The sequence below is a fragment of the Vidua chalybeata genome, chromosome 2 (genome assembly GCF_026979565.1).
Source record: "Vidua chalybeata isolate OUT-0048 chromosome 2, bVidCha1 merged haplotype, whole genome shotgun sequence".
NCBI lineage: Eukaryota > Metazoa > Chordata > Aves > Passeriformes > Viduidae > Vidua > Vidua chalybeata.
Window position 1 is genome coordinate 9,141,958 of NC_071531.1, and position 14,327 is coordinate 9,156,284.

Consider the following 14,327-nt stretch of genomic DNA (forward strand, 5'->3'; position numbering starts at 1 on the left):
CATCAACATTACTAACAATCTTGCATCTTACAATACTATTTAGGTTTAAACAATATTTATTTCTTTGAATGCATTGTTGATACCAAGCTCAGAAAACCCATGCAAGCCCCAAACCAACACAGGAAAAAGAGAATATGGGCACTTCTGCTGTTTTGGCTGTGTGTGAAAGATGAGGATGTGCTGTAACTGTAACCCAGACTTTGCCTTTATTTCAATGTGATGCTTTTTCTGTCAGTCAACAGAGGGGATTTTGGTATTAAGTACTGAACAACATTTGTGTGTTCTTAGAGAAATGCAGAACCAGGACTGAAATTGCAAATAGCTGAAATGTGTTTGAATCGCGACCTTTACTATATGAAGGAGTAATACCTCACAACCACTGAAGCATGCAGCACAAAATTCTTCATTGAACATCAAAGTTTATCTTAACAATGTATATAAGATGCTTTAGTACATTTATAGTCTAGTACCACATACTTGGTCTAGTATCATCTGTTGAATGGAGGGAAATTAAGCTTACTTCTTTGCACAGTAATGGCATCTTTTGAGATGACAGCACATTTAAAGGGTCATGAGAACATTGGAAGAGGGTTTTACTTTCTCAGACTCCTCTTGCTAGGACATTATTTTTACCATGCAGTAGTTTATGTTCAAGGATTTTACTCTTTTTACTGTTTCCTACATTAGGTAAAACCTGTGTTTGCAAAAAATAGTTAAAACCTCTGAAATTTAGGTGGGTAGTGAAAGTGGACTGAACGTTAAGTACTTTCTACATTCACATCTTCTTAAGGTACTTAATAATTTTATTTTCACAAATCTTCTCTTACTTGAGAGAAGGAATTTAGCTTTTTTTTTCATTTTAAACCAGGGGAAAAGTGGTATAAATGTAATAAAGGTTTTCCCCTACTAAAGCCATGGTTGTTTCAAAATAAAACCCAGAGGCTTGAAAGGTAAGAAGATCCTCTTTCTCATAATCATTTGGTGAAGCATTGAGAAAACAAATTTTCACACAGTCCTAAAGGAGATGTAAAATGAAAATTATCCATTGCAACCATCAAGAGGTCTGTGAAACTTTGTGATGTGACTGTTTTTTTTATCTCTAAATTGGAACTATTAACTGTCTCTTTAAGGTGTTAAATTCAGTGTAATTAAGTTGAGAGGTTTTTTGGTAATAGATGAACTTAAAGAATGCAAATCATGTTTTCTGATTGCCTTGTTTGCCTGCTTGTGTTATAAAAATGCTTTTACACTGAGGTGAAAACTATAGTATTGCAACAATTTCTGATGTTGAATTGTCTTTTATCTGATTTCTTCACAAGCACTGAAAATCCCTTGTAAATTATGTAATTTTCTCCTTCAGAAAGATACTAAGATAAAACATAATAAAAGATTATATGCCCATAAAGATTGATATCTATTAATTACAGGTAGCACTGCCTTTTTCACAGTAAGTGCCTGAGGCTTGTTACCTTTTTTTATTACCTCAGCAGAACCCAGAACTTGAATTACATGCTTTCTTATTAGGGGCTGTTCCAATTTCTTTATTTCTAGCCATTGTATACAATTTTCTCTTTTCCATTAAATAGGAAAATAAGAATTTGATTGCTGAAAACAATTGTTTTTCAGACCTGTGTCAACAACATGTTTTCTACGTGCACAAACAAGCAAATCAGTTTTATCACACATAATAGCAAATGACACTAAACAATATAATAGCTTGTCAGTACCTGTTGAGGAAATTTTGGATAATCTTTATCTTTCCAGCTTACTTTACATCCTTTCAAATGAAAAATCACAAGCTGTATCCTGTTAATCTTTTCTTCTTACTGATTTATCCCTTTTCCAAATCAAGAATTAATTTTTGTGTTATTTTTCTTTCTTTGATCTATAGATTTACCCGGTTCTCCCAACTCTGAATTAAGTGGAAATGGCTTTTTTCCTGCTTTTTGGTACCTCTGCCTTTTGATACCAGTCTTATTGATTGAAGAAATACAGGGTTTTTTCCCCAAACTTCTTGAAGCCTATTTACTTCTAGAGTCCTTCTATTTGATATACAGTGTTAATTAGCCTGGGTTGCCTTCTGCAGTTGTTATTCGTCTTTGCAATAAAAGCATGTTGAAATGATTCAAGATGTGAGTGAGAGATTCAGTGATCCTTAATTACTTAACTGACCAAAGAGAATTTTGGTGGAAATTTGTCTGTCCTGTCTCTCCAAAAAGCTGAATGTTGGTCATGAAGCATTTAGTGTCACAGTAAAAAGCAGGGACTGAAAACAAATCAGTGTTATTCAGTAGACAAATTAAAAGTGAAACGTATTTTTAGCAATGAGCTTAATTAACTCTCAGAACAATTCTCAATGAAACATGGCGGATTCACTATCGCTGACAAGTTTTAAATCAAGTGGCTGTGGTTTCTTCCTAATTAAATTCTCTTGTTCAAAAAGACTTACTGAGACTGAACCTTGATTTTTTCAAATGAGTTTTTTCTATGTATTTAACTCAAGTTAGGTAATCATAGTGACTGAAATGTTTAGCAGTGAAGAAACAAAAAAAGATCTCTGCAGAGTTCTGCATAATCAAATATGCTTTCAACATGCTTTAAAAATACAACCCAAAAAGGAAAAAAAAGTACTTTGAAGTTTCTGAATTAACATTTTCAGAATTTCCATATTATTTTTCTTATTCTTTTATGACATCAGGATGAAAACAGGGTCAAGAAGTCAAGTACCATCAATAGATACAAACTGTACAAGCTTTCTTTTCTTTACCATTGTAACCTATTGCCTCAGCATTTTAAGCTTTTTCTTCATTAGTCTACATACAAAAGGAAGATATCTAAAACTGAAATTAAATTTTGAGACTCAATATATTCAACCAGAAAGAGCTATAGATTGTAGGAAAATGAACTATTTTTTAAACTCTTTTTTTCTGCTCTTCTCCAACTCCTTGCTGCCATGTATCAGATTTTTTTTTTCCCTTTAGATTGATACCAAATGACAGTTTATAAAGATCTGTTCCTTGTCATCTTTATATACAGGATTTTTTTCCTCTGCCTTTTCTTCAGTTCACACCTATGACAAACAGCTGTTGGGAAATGCATTTGTCCCTACATTTGTTCAGTGTTTGGCTGCAAATCACTTGTGCCTTGAGCTGCTTTAGAGACTAAACCATATGGAGAGAAAACATGTGTTAGATTTGAAGGCTGGCAGCTTCTTGTTTTGACAGATTTTAAATGGATTATCTCTATTAAGTTACTTGCATGAAAATTTTCATTCCCAGTTATCTCACCACAGGTTGTTGTCAGAGGAAGTTACAGTTACTGACCTAAAATGTCTCCTCTCTATTCCAGAAAGGTATTGTAGTTTTATCTATGGCTATATTTTAACTAAGTTTTAGAAAAGAATCAGAAATTATCTGTTTTCTTCCTTCCTGAATCCAAAGGAAACTGGTCTCTTACTGGGAACTCGAACCGTTTGTGCAAAAAAATAAGTAAAAGCTAAATTTTAGACATTTGTTTTGTATTTCTTGTGAAAATTAAGTAGTCCTCTTGCCTTCTGAATTGTGGCTGATAGTGTATGGTTTCATTTCTGGATTCACACAGCGGTACAGGATCTGCAGCAGCCACCCCTGTTCAGAAAAACTGCAGCTCCCAATTACCATTGAGTCATCCAAAGCCTGTCTTCTGTATGATTCAGAATTACTGTCAAGTAATTTGGGTCCTTGATCCCTTCCAGAATATCTTAATATTAATTCCCACTTTTAGGCTTAATTTTATTTGGTTTTTCAATCTAGTTCATTTCCTACATGTTTGCTTCTGAACATTTTGTTCTTTTTCATGAGGCCCTGAAGTATATTCCTTTATATTAATCTCTGAATTTCAGAGGTCACCAGCTTGTATATATATTGGATATTTGATTACTGTTTGCTCTAAATTACAGCTGCAGGGGTGATTTTAACCTTGTTCACACAACAGGAATCAATGCACAGTCCCCAGCCATGAACTGCTAATTGTCTTTATGGCTGGAAACTCATACCACATTTCAGCTGCCCCTCAGGGGACCAAGAGAATTGTAATAATTATCATATTAACTACAGAAATTCAAGGGATAAAATATTGTGTTACTTGAATGAAGTCTTAATGAAATTTAAATATGATCTGCAGCTATACCTGAGTCTGACAGGTGAGTAGCCATGTGTCACATTCACTGATCCAGCATCTCCCAGATCTTTGTAGCAGGGTTAAAATATTTCTGGATATTTCTAAACTGATGTGTCCTGACATGGTGTAATGATTGAGTAGCAGGAATGTACATAACCAGCATGTGAGATTACACTGACAATAAAAGATGATATTGTGTAGGCATGTGAATTTTCAGAGTTTGAAAAAATGGATTCTGTCAGAAATCATTACTTGTCAAAAAAAGAACAAGTCAATGTGAGTCATCAGTTTGTCCATAAAAATCAAAAATGTTGCTGAAGTAGAAAGGCACTTGACAGCTCAACAGAGTTTCTTGCTAGAGAATATTGCTGATGTTTTTTTTCTGTACTTCCTCTAGGGACAAATTATTGTTCTGTGATGGTCTTGATAAACTCTGGAGCAGGTTTTGCATGTCAATGAGAGCAGTCAGAACATAAGATGTATTCTATAAATTGTCATCTAGAGGTATGATTGCTAGCCGCTGTATGAGGCCACTGCAGTCAAGTCAGTACACGTTCCTAAAAATAAAATCCAACAGCAGTGACATCTAGGCTATTTTTGACTGCATTTTCTCCTGACCAAGGGAGTAATCAAAATGACACCCTAATAAATAGCAAAAAAAAAAAAAAAAAATGAAAGGTCTTCATCTGCTCTCAGGGATTTTCTATTCATACATAAAGTTTTATGAATTGAGTCCTGCAACCTTGTTTTCTGAGCCCATGATTTTTATCTTTTCCTTTTCACCTCCATAGACCACAGGAAACATCTTGAACTTGTAACTGGCATTAGGAAGAGAAGAATGCTTGGTTTAAGTACCAAGTTGTGTATTGCTGTTGTTAATGTCTTGGGCTATTTCTGTGTGAAGTCCACATTCTCTGAAGACATCAGCTCCTAGCTAAGCCCCAAATGCTTCAGTTACATTGCAGCAATATCCTGGCTGACCTTTGAATATTTTACCTGTAAGGACAAGGACAAAGAACTCTCGCTGAAAAACTGTGAATAGGAGAAAAGTTTCATTTAAGGGGCCAACGTTTAGAATAGTTAGACTTAACCTGCAGCTCTAAAAACTGGTGTTCTGCATAGGGATTGTTTATGAAATAAAAGAATTTTCTTTTGTATTTTATTTGCTCTTCTTCTTTGTAGGTAGGAGCTTGATATATATTCTTATTTAAGCCAGATTTATTTTCAAAAGGAATAATAAATGTAACTAATTTCTTCAGAATTTTGGAATCTGGAGATGACCTGCTGTCAAGTGTCATGGTTTAACATTGAGGCGGTCATTGCCACATGTTAGATTTTAGCATGTTGCACACAAAGCAGAGTGGGTCAAAAGGATACAAAACTGGAGCAATAAAAATATTTGTCTAATTTGATAGGCTAAGAAGAAGTTACTGTTAGTCCACTTACAATAATACTGCTGTTCATAGCTATGAAATAGCATGTAGCATGTGGTGGGCTCTGTCATTCACTGAACTACTGTTTTATGACACAAGTCAAATTAATGGGCAAATTTTACTTTTAAAGAGGGATTCCCCTTACCATCTTTATCTATTTTCTTGAGTATGAAGAGACCAAAAAAAAAAAATTGCAGAAATCAATTCTACCTTACTACAGAAACCTGTAAGACCTCAAATGATGAAGAGTGTACTTACCAGGATTATAAAAATGCATAACTTGGTGTATATATATATAAAACATGGCTCACAGTCACACTGTTTTCAGTTGCTGTCTGCTGTAAGAAGTGTGATATGTCTTTTGAATACTTGTAGCAAGCAGTACAATTTTTGGTTGTATGTAAGAAGTAGAAGGATGTAACAGCACTGGTGACATTAGTGATTTCACAACACTTTGCAGATTTTGATTAAAATCTGCCATAGCTTCAGAATTTAACTGTGCTTTCAGAGATCAAACGAAGAGATACGTATATCCATGAAGTTCAAAGTGAAAGTAAAAACACATCTGTCAAAAGTAATCAGATATTTGATGTATGTCAGAAATGCAATTACATCTGAACTCAACCAATTACAGTTTCCTTCCAGGCATGAACTCAAGATACTTTTGTGTATGCTTCAATCCAGAAAAAGATTAAGAAATAGGCAAGTTGTCATATTTGTAATTTACTTGTTATTACTTTATCTTAGGGTGACATGAACTTTACTTAAGAGACAAAGGCCAAAGTTTGGTGGTATTTTTTGTGGCTGGGAACTGAATTGAAAGTCACACTTGTTTGTAGCATCCCATGAACCCCTTTTTTTTGTTGGTTTTACCTATTGTAATAGTTGTTTTTATCGTGTTGGTCATGTTTCCCTGTCCAGTTAGGTGTATGCAGAAGTCCATTGGGGAGGTCTTCTTAGTAGGAAGAAAAGGTGGAGTTGTAGCATCTCATGAACTCTCCTACCTTGGTCAATTCCCAAGTCCTTGGCCCTGGCAACAGCAGTAACTACTCACCACAGGGTCAGTCCTCCTGGGGAGAAAAGCAGACTCCCATTTGGACTTCTGTGCTACAACTTCCTCTGTGTAACTTCCCCTGGTTTCTCCTTTCCCTGTGCTCTCACTGGATTGGTATCCCTGGTGGCCACCCTGGAGGCCAAAACCCTGGAGACCAGGGTTTTCCCTGGAGAACAACCCCCTCTGCCCAACCCTTAGCTCTGCCCACCACCCCTTTCCCTTCTTAAGCTGTCTCCTCCATGTGGTCGTCCTCTTTTTTTACCTTGCTGGGTTCCCTTCAGCCACATGTGTTATTCTTCACCGGAATAAAACCCTGCAAAAAGAGCCTTTCTGAGCCAGCTGCAGTTAGTGCTGAGTGAGGGTCTGACTGCCTTGCCTGAAGGTTATCTCAACTTGCTTTTCTACAGGAAAGGCTTGGTGGGGACAGATTATAGGCAGCAGCAACCACTATTCCAACACCTGCATTTTTACTTGTTTAAGATGCATATGGCATTTCTAGTATGGCTCTTGCATTTTCAAAATATTTGTGTGGTGATTGTCTACTTTGTTGAGATTGTAGACAGGTTGTGCTTGTAGAGTGGTCTTTTGTACACAGAACACAACTAACGCACTGTAGCAGAGAGGTTGAGTGGGTTGAGAAATTTTCTGTTACTGAAGTAGAGGATGTAAGATCCTAATTTAAAAAATATGGCAATCTTATCACTCCACTCAGCTCATCATTCTCCATCCACACTGAGTTTATGGTCTTTCTTCTATATAATTACTTATCAATTCATCTCTCCTGAGAATGTCAATTATACTTACTTTAGTGCAGAACTAAAATTAATATTTAGCTTAGGAAAGGAAAATTGACCTAACATAACTGAGTTTTTACTTTTCTCTTGTTTAGTCTGTCACAAAAAGAATCACTCAGAGAAGAGGTGTATTATTGCATCTTTTACAGTGTTGATTTGGAAGAGGTTTTGCATCTTTTTCTTCAACTTTGAAGTTTGCCTCCTGCTTTCAGTGGCTCTGGATCTAAGGCATTACTATGCTGCAGACATTTAGATGATCTACAGAATGATCTACAGAGTTTTATCAATGTAAAATTGTCATCAGGAAAATGAAGATGATAAACAATTTTTAAATATATCAACTGGTCAAAGAAGGATGGGGTAGATCTACCAACTGTCAGATTATTGGGGGAAAAAATAGATTTGGAAGGAGAAAGCAAGAGAAACTGTCACTATACCATGAAGTTTTAAGACAAGTGTTGGACCATAGGATAAATAGAAAATTTACTACTTTCATTCCTTATTATTCTTCACTCCTTACTCTTATTTTTTTTGGCATTGCCTCTGCAAATTAACTTCAATGTAATATTCTGGCCTTCTCCACACATTCTGCTCCCTGTCTGGCATGACTTCATTTTGCAAGTTACTGTCTATGACTGTTACCCTTTTGCTGGTTCCTCAAGTGCTTTGTTTGTTCATTTTTCCATCCCCATTGCTTAACTATTCCCTGGCTTTACAATGATTTTCCTCCTCTGACATTTGCCTTGTATTGCTCTGTACTGCTTAGTTCAACCTTGCTTCCTTGCTGTTTTCATGTCCTTCATTTGAATGTGGCTTTCCTGATGTGCCACCCACTGGATTTCTGTCAAATGAACCCCAAGCCCATCACCCTAGCACCTCTGAAGGAAAATTGCAAAGATAGCCCATAGTGTCAAGACAAGGGCTTAAGTTAACAGCATAGATGTAAAATATAACTGAAAATATAATTGACACCTATATGAATGTTGGTCCATTTTCTGTTTGATTTTTAGACAGGTCTGTAGTAAGGTCTGAAGTCAAAGCTGCAGGTATCAGAGTTCAGAGATAAGAGGAGTGATCTATGATAAATCAGTTTGGGGTTTTACATGATTTGTGTATTACTGCAGAAGATTATTACATAAAAATTTATAATCAGGTGTGATTGGGAAGTGATGGAGACTTTGTTGTGAAATATATTAAGTGACAATTTTATATTGGTGTTTAAAAAACTTTATTTATTCTCAATAAGAGAATGTGACTTTCATGATCTCAGTTTCATGTATGTTTTTAAGTTTTCTCAGAGTTAAAGATCTTAAATATGATTTTGCTTGTTTTGGTTGTCAGCAGAGAAATGAATTACTCTGCTTGGCAACATTTTTTTTCCTCAGTGTGTTTAACCATTGTAAGCATAGTTGTTACTGCACTTCAACAATAAATAAATATAATAGGTCAAAATATAATATCTGTCAAAATAATTGTTTTGATTTTTACTGAAACTGCAATGTAAGCTATTAGTTAGAGAAGGATAATTTTATAAATGGAAGGAAAACTTTATACTTGGCCTTTCAGACATGCTTCATTTAAAAACAAAATAAATTGCATTAAATGATACAACATATTTAATTACTAAGCCCTGTTCTCAATCCATTTATTTTAATCTAAATAGCAAGTGTTTAACTTGTATCCATTATTTTGTACCAGAAATTATTCTAAATGAAAAATCTTAATTAAATAATCCAGAAAGTCTCTGCCAGAAGTATGCAAAATTGTATTAATACAAGATCCATGAAGTGGTGAACAAATCTTATAAACATGCTCTAATACATTTTATTGTGTGCTTCTGGTAGTGATGTTGTGAAGCCTTTATTTGTGCCATGTCTTTCTTGAAGCAACTTATAAAGTTTTAACCAGTCATTTGTGAAATTGTTTATTAGCATCTGAGCTGCATATTCATGACTTAACTTCTACAACTAAGTAATTCATCAGCTCAGAGAGATTTTATTATTCTGTATAAGTACCAGAAGGGAGGGTGCAAAAAGGTTGGAAAAAGGCTCTTTTCAGTGGTGCCCAATGACAGGCAACAGAGAAATTCTCATCTGAGCAAAGGGAATGCTTTTTTTACTATGAGGAAGATTGAGCGCTGGAACAGGTTGCCCAGAAAAATTACGGAGTCTCCATCCTTGGAGATGTCCAAAGCCTTTCTGGACGTGGTCCAGGTAGATGACTCTGCTGCGAGAGAAGTATTGGGACATTTGTGTCAGAGGTCCATTCCAGCTTCAGGCATTCTGGGGTTTTGTGAAACTGCCAGAGGAAAGGGCAAACACAACACTACCTCTTGGTGTAAGTATCCATAATTCATGAAACAGAGAGTCCCCTAGAAATGCAATCATTGTGGACCATCTGTGCAAGGAACCTCTCTTGTACCCCACTTACCTAAGTGAACTTTACTGAAGGAAGTAAAATGATGATGTAAATATTAAAACATAGGATGAGGTGAATTTCATTTTTGACATTTTGCATGGTTATTTTATTAGTTCTTTTACTTACCTATATGTATGGAACTTGAAATACCTTGAAGTGCATTATGTTCCATTTTATTTGTCCCAGAGAAGATGCAATTAGAAGCATCCCGCTTCTTTGCCTTTAATTGCACCCAAAATCTAGTTGTTATGTCAGGGTGATCTCTTGTTCTTGCCTTTGTTCTTTCACTTTGTAGGGTGCACTGTTTTTCATATCACCTGCAATTCACTGAGAAAAGTATCTGTGTCTGGTTTTGCAAACAAGGATGCATTTTATATTAATTCTGAAACCCAGAAATACGACAAAGCCTAGTGATCTATCATGACCTCAGAATTCCAGAATCACAGAACTGTTTAGGTGGTAAGGAACCTCTTGAGATCATCTTGTCCATCCAAACCCTCTGTGGCTCAAGTTGTTAGGTTGTCCAGGACCATGTCCATTCAAATTTTGAATATCTCCACAGATGGAGGCTGTTGGCTGTTGTATGATTACTGCCAATTCAGAAAACTTTATTTGTATTTACTCATTGAGACTGAATAATTATAATACTGATGTAGCAAAACTAACAGGCTGCTACTCTCACAGTTTTTTAATTAGAATCCATAACAAGGGATTGTGATCGTGTTTTAATGAAAAGGAATAAAAAATTCAAGCAGCCTCATTGGAAACACTAAAAAAAAAAAGAAAAATATGCAAACAGAAATGGACCCACACTTGATAAGAGTCAAGGTAGAAATGTTGTCTGCTCTTTATTAGACTCTTGGGATTTAGCAATGAAACACTTCTGGGAGAGGTGCTATAAAAGATCTTAGTTTTCATATGTGAACCAGGATTTTATCTCTTGCAGCAGATGAAAAGAAATTAGTGCCTAGGTCTGACTTTTTCAATGCATTTGGATACTGGTGTGCTGGCAATATGTCACTCTTTGCTATCTGATATCAGTTCTTTTCTGGATGAGTTCCTTGAGAAGGAATTAGCAATAATTCCTCACCAGCAGCTGCTGTGTATGAATATTTTGGAGGTTGCCCTTGCCAGATTCTGAGGATAATAGGAGAAAACAGACCTAATTACAGTGAGTTGACATTTACATGGCCAGTGCTAATTTTAGCACAGCTGTCTGTGGGTTTAATCAAAATGCTGCTATAGTAATTTTAATGGAGAAACGATCAAGAAAACAAACAAACAAATAAAAGTACCCCCTCCTAAATGATTCTCCATGAGACTTCAGCAAGATATTCGGAGCTCTGTCTCATCTCTCTTTTTCAATTAGAGGAGACTTCTGGGTAAAATCAATGGGAGGCACTCAGATGCTATAGAATTAAGAGCAGTGAATCAGGGAGATGCACTTCAACATCTAGAAAATCTACCTGCAAAGCACCTTACTAATACGAAAAATACATGGCTTTAGGTTAAAGTTCAGTGGGAAGATGACACATTGCAGAATATTTTGTTCCTTGCCATCACAGTTTTATTACCATGGCACTGCCTGGTATGCTTGCTCTTGACATTTTTCCTAATTTACTGTAGAGGCAAAAAAATGCATTTTTATTCATCTGTATTCTTTCCAAATAACATCCCAGCTATTGTCATCCACTGCTGCTTGAATTTTAGCTCTCACAGTGCTGAGCTTTCTAGGGCTGACACAAAAGTTACACAGAACTCAACCACAGTGCAGTGTCCCAAAGAATTGTAGCCAGGAATTTGAAATACACTACTTTTGATATATTATCTAATCCAGTTCTGAGTTCTAGGCTCAGTGCCTGAGGAATCTTTTACAGAATCAGTGTTCTCCAGCAGCCTCTGGGGAGGCTAGAGGCAAGACTTAACAAAAGGTTACCTAAAAATGAAATAATGGAGGGTGCAGAGCTCCAAACACTTCTTTGTAAGGCAGTTGGCTCAAACTGCAGCCCTTGGTTTGAGTCAGATGCCTTCAGTCTTTAAAGGGTCACTGAGCTTACTCTGCTAAATTTAACTGTTTCCTAATGGGCTGTAGGGCAGTGAAAGAGGAGTGAGGTATTACCAAAATCTGGCCCAAAGCTTTTTACCAAATGTGATGTACCTGTGTTCAGAAAAGGGACTTACTGTGGATTTGTTACACATTTGTGGATATGTGGAATTTGTGGATACTCATTGCAGTAAAATAATTACATGAAGGCAAGGGATCAGCCATGGGTATTAGTTTTTGGCATCCCTGGCAGAGTACTTCAGGTCCCCAGACAAATAGGAGCAGGTAACACTGATTTTTACTAAAGTTGTACACAGAGATATTTTCTGTATGCTAGCCCACATTCTCTAAATGGGAAAGAAAAAATAAAAGCAAATTACATTTACCATTATGCCTATTTTATCTATCTTATTAACTAGCCAAAATCATAATGAAATTAATCTGTATTAGCAGTTAATGATCACTTGGTTAGTTGACAGCTGCATGCAAGCCTGGTGATATAAAAATTATCATTATTATGAACATCTTCTAATAAGAAGATTTTTTAATAAAAATGTGAATACAATCTGTTTCAACAGCAATATTATAAAATTTGTCTTTTCATGATCTTTAATAACCAATTTTCTGCCAGAATGACCCAGAATGCTATCATATGGATTCTGTATGAAAATCTATTTAAAAAACCAAGGGGCTCTGTCCTGTAACAGGCATCATTAAGCTACAGTTCAAAATATGTAATGTAATGTATATAACTAGTTTTAAGTTTACAGTCTGTTCTATTTGCCATCTGTTAAGAGCTTTGCAAATGAAACTTAAGGATGTGCTGTAATGGTGTTACAAAGTGTTTACGTTATTTTGGTATCCATGTATGTGTAGATTCAAGGCAATCTAATTGCAAATATATCCTGAAGTATACTCTTCTCTTTTAAAGATATTACATGCCTTTGTCTTAACTAGACCAAAGTAAGCCCAAAGTGGGCAAATCCCAGCAGAGAGCTGACTCTTCTCTCACTGGGGGAGAATAGTGTCAGTGCTGTGGTGGGTTTCTAATCCAGTGGGGTTGATCCCAGTCCAGATGTCTTCAGAAGTATTCCAAGTATTGCCTGATACCAGCTTATTTATTTCAGATACTGGATTAAAAATGAGTTGCTAATTTTAAAAGATTTTCACTTTGACCATGTAGTTGCCAATAATACATGTATGTCTGGTATACCTTTTAAATTTGGGTATGGGCTTGATAGATAATGCCTCAAAGATCTAAAGAAAAATCTTAAATCTTCATCAAAATGAGAAAAAAAAATAGTTTGTTTTTTTCATTTAGATATTAGCATGTTAATGGATTTTTAATTAAGATATTTTCAAGCTCTTTCATGATACAAAACTTTTTCAAATAATTATTCCAAAGGCAAATTGCTCTTGCCATGATGAACTTCTACAAATACACAAAAATTAAGCAAAAACAAATGCAAAGCAGCTGGTTAATTTTCATAATTAGCATATGATAAACCTCTTACACACAGAAATACAAATACGTTTAGGTAAGAATTTCCTATGGCTTTTCACATTCATAATAAAGTGAGGCAGAGGTCTCTATTTGATGTCCTGAGGCCTTTTTAACTGGGAGAAGTAGGAATCCTTGTGTGGTTTTAAATACTCACAATTTTCCTAATTTAAAATTGATTTTCCCATCTTAATTTGGTTAGTTTATTTTAAGAGTGTTTCTAGCAAAAAGTTTAACATCCATAGACTTTATAATTAAATGCTGGTAAGGAATTAGTGCAGATGAGGAGCCCAGACTCATGTTCTGTGATTTGGAGAGCTGTTTTTCAAATCCTTCTCTATTCTCTGATATGACTTGAACTTTTTTTGTCTTTCTGGCTATTCCTGTATTCCTGTCTGAAATAATTTTACTTATTCTCCCAACACTTCCACCTTCATTCCCAAACTTCTGTGCATCTGCCTTTTTTTTCATTTCATCCTTCCCACGACTGCATTACAATTTCCCTACCACCCATTCTTCTACAGCTGTCAGCTCTGAGGTCTTCACCCTTGAGGAATTCTGGCTGTAGGAAGGTGACCATTTGTAGCACCAGGTAAAGCTTCCCTGCTGACATTTTTTGAGCGTGAAGCCACCTGTGGTGATCAAAGAAACAATCCCCAGAAGGGTGCTGCATGTCCCAGCAGATCCAGTCATTCTCAGGGAGTGATTGTATCCATTGTAGAAAGTGTGAAATATTATCACAAAAACTGATTCAAAGCCTAATACAGAAGTAGTTACTCATAACTAAGAGGATTTTCTGCAGATAGAATTAAAGCTGAAACCCTAACCCTGAGGTGTCATTTCCTGCAAATTCCAAAAATTCTTTTCAAACAAAGAGCATTCTAGTTAAAAGACTGATTTACTTGTTCTACTCTGTATAATCTTT

General features: G+C 35.7%; 1 protein-coding gene across 6 annotated transcripts in view; it reads left to right on the top strand.

Moving 5' to 3' along the window:
* Positions 1-14,327, top strand: part of CFAP47 (cilia and flagella associated protein 47) — a 354,600-nt gene that overhangs the window by 214,568 nt on the left and 125,705 nt on the right. The window lies entirely within an intron of this gene.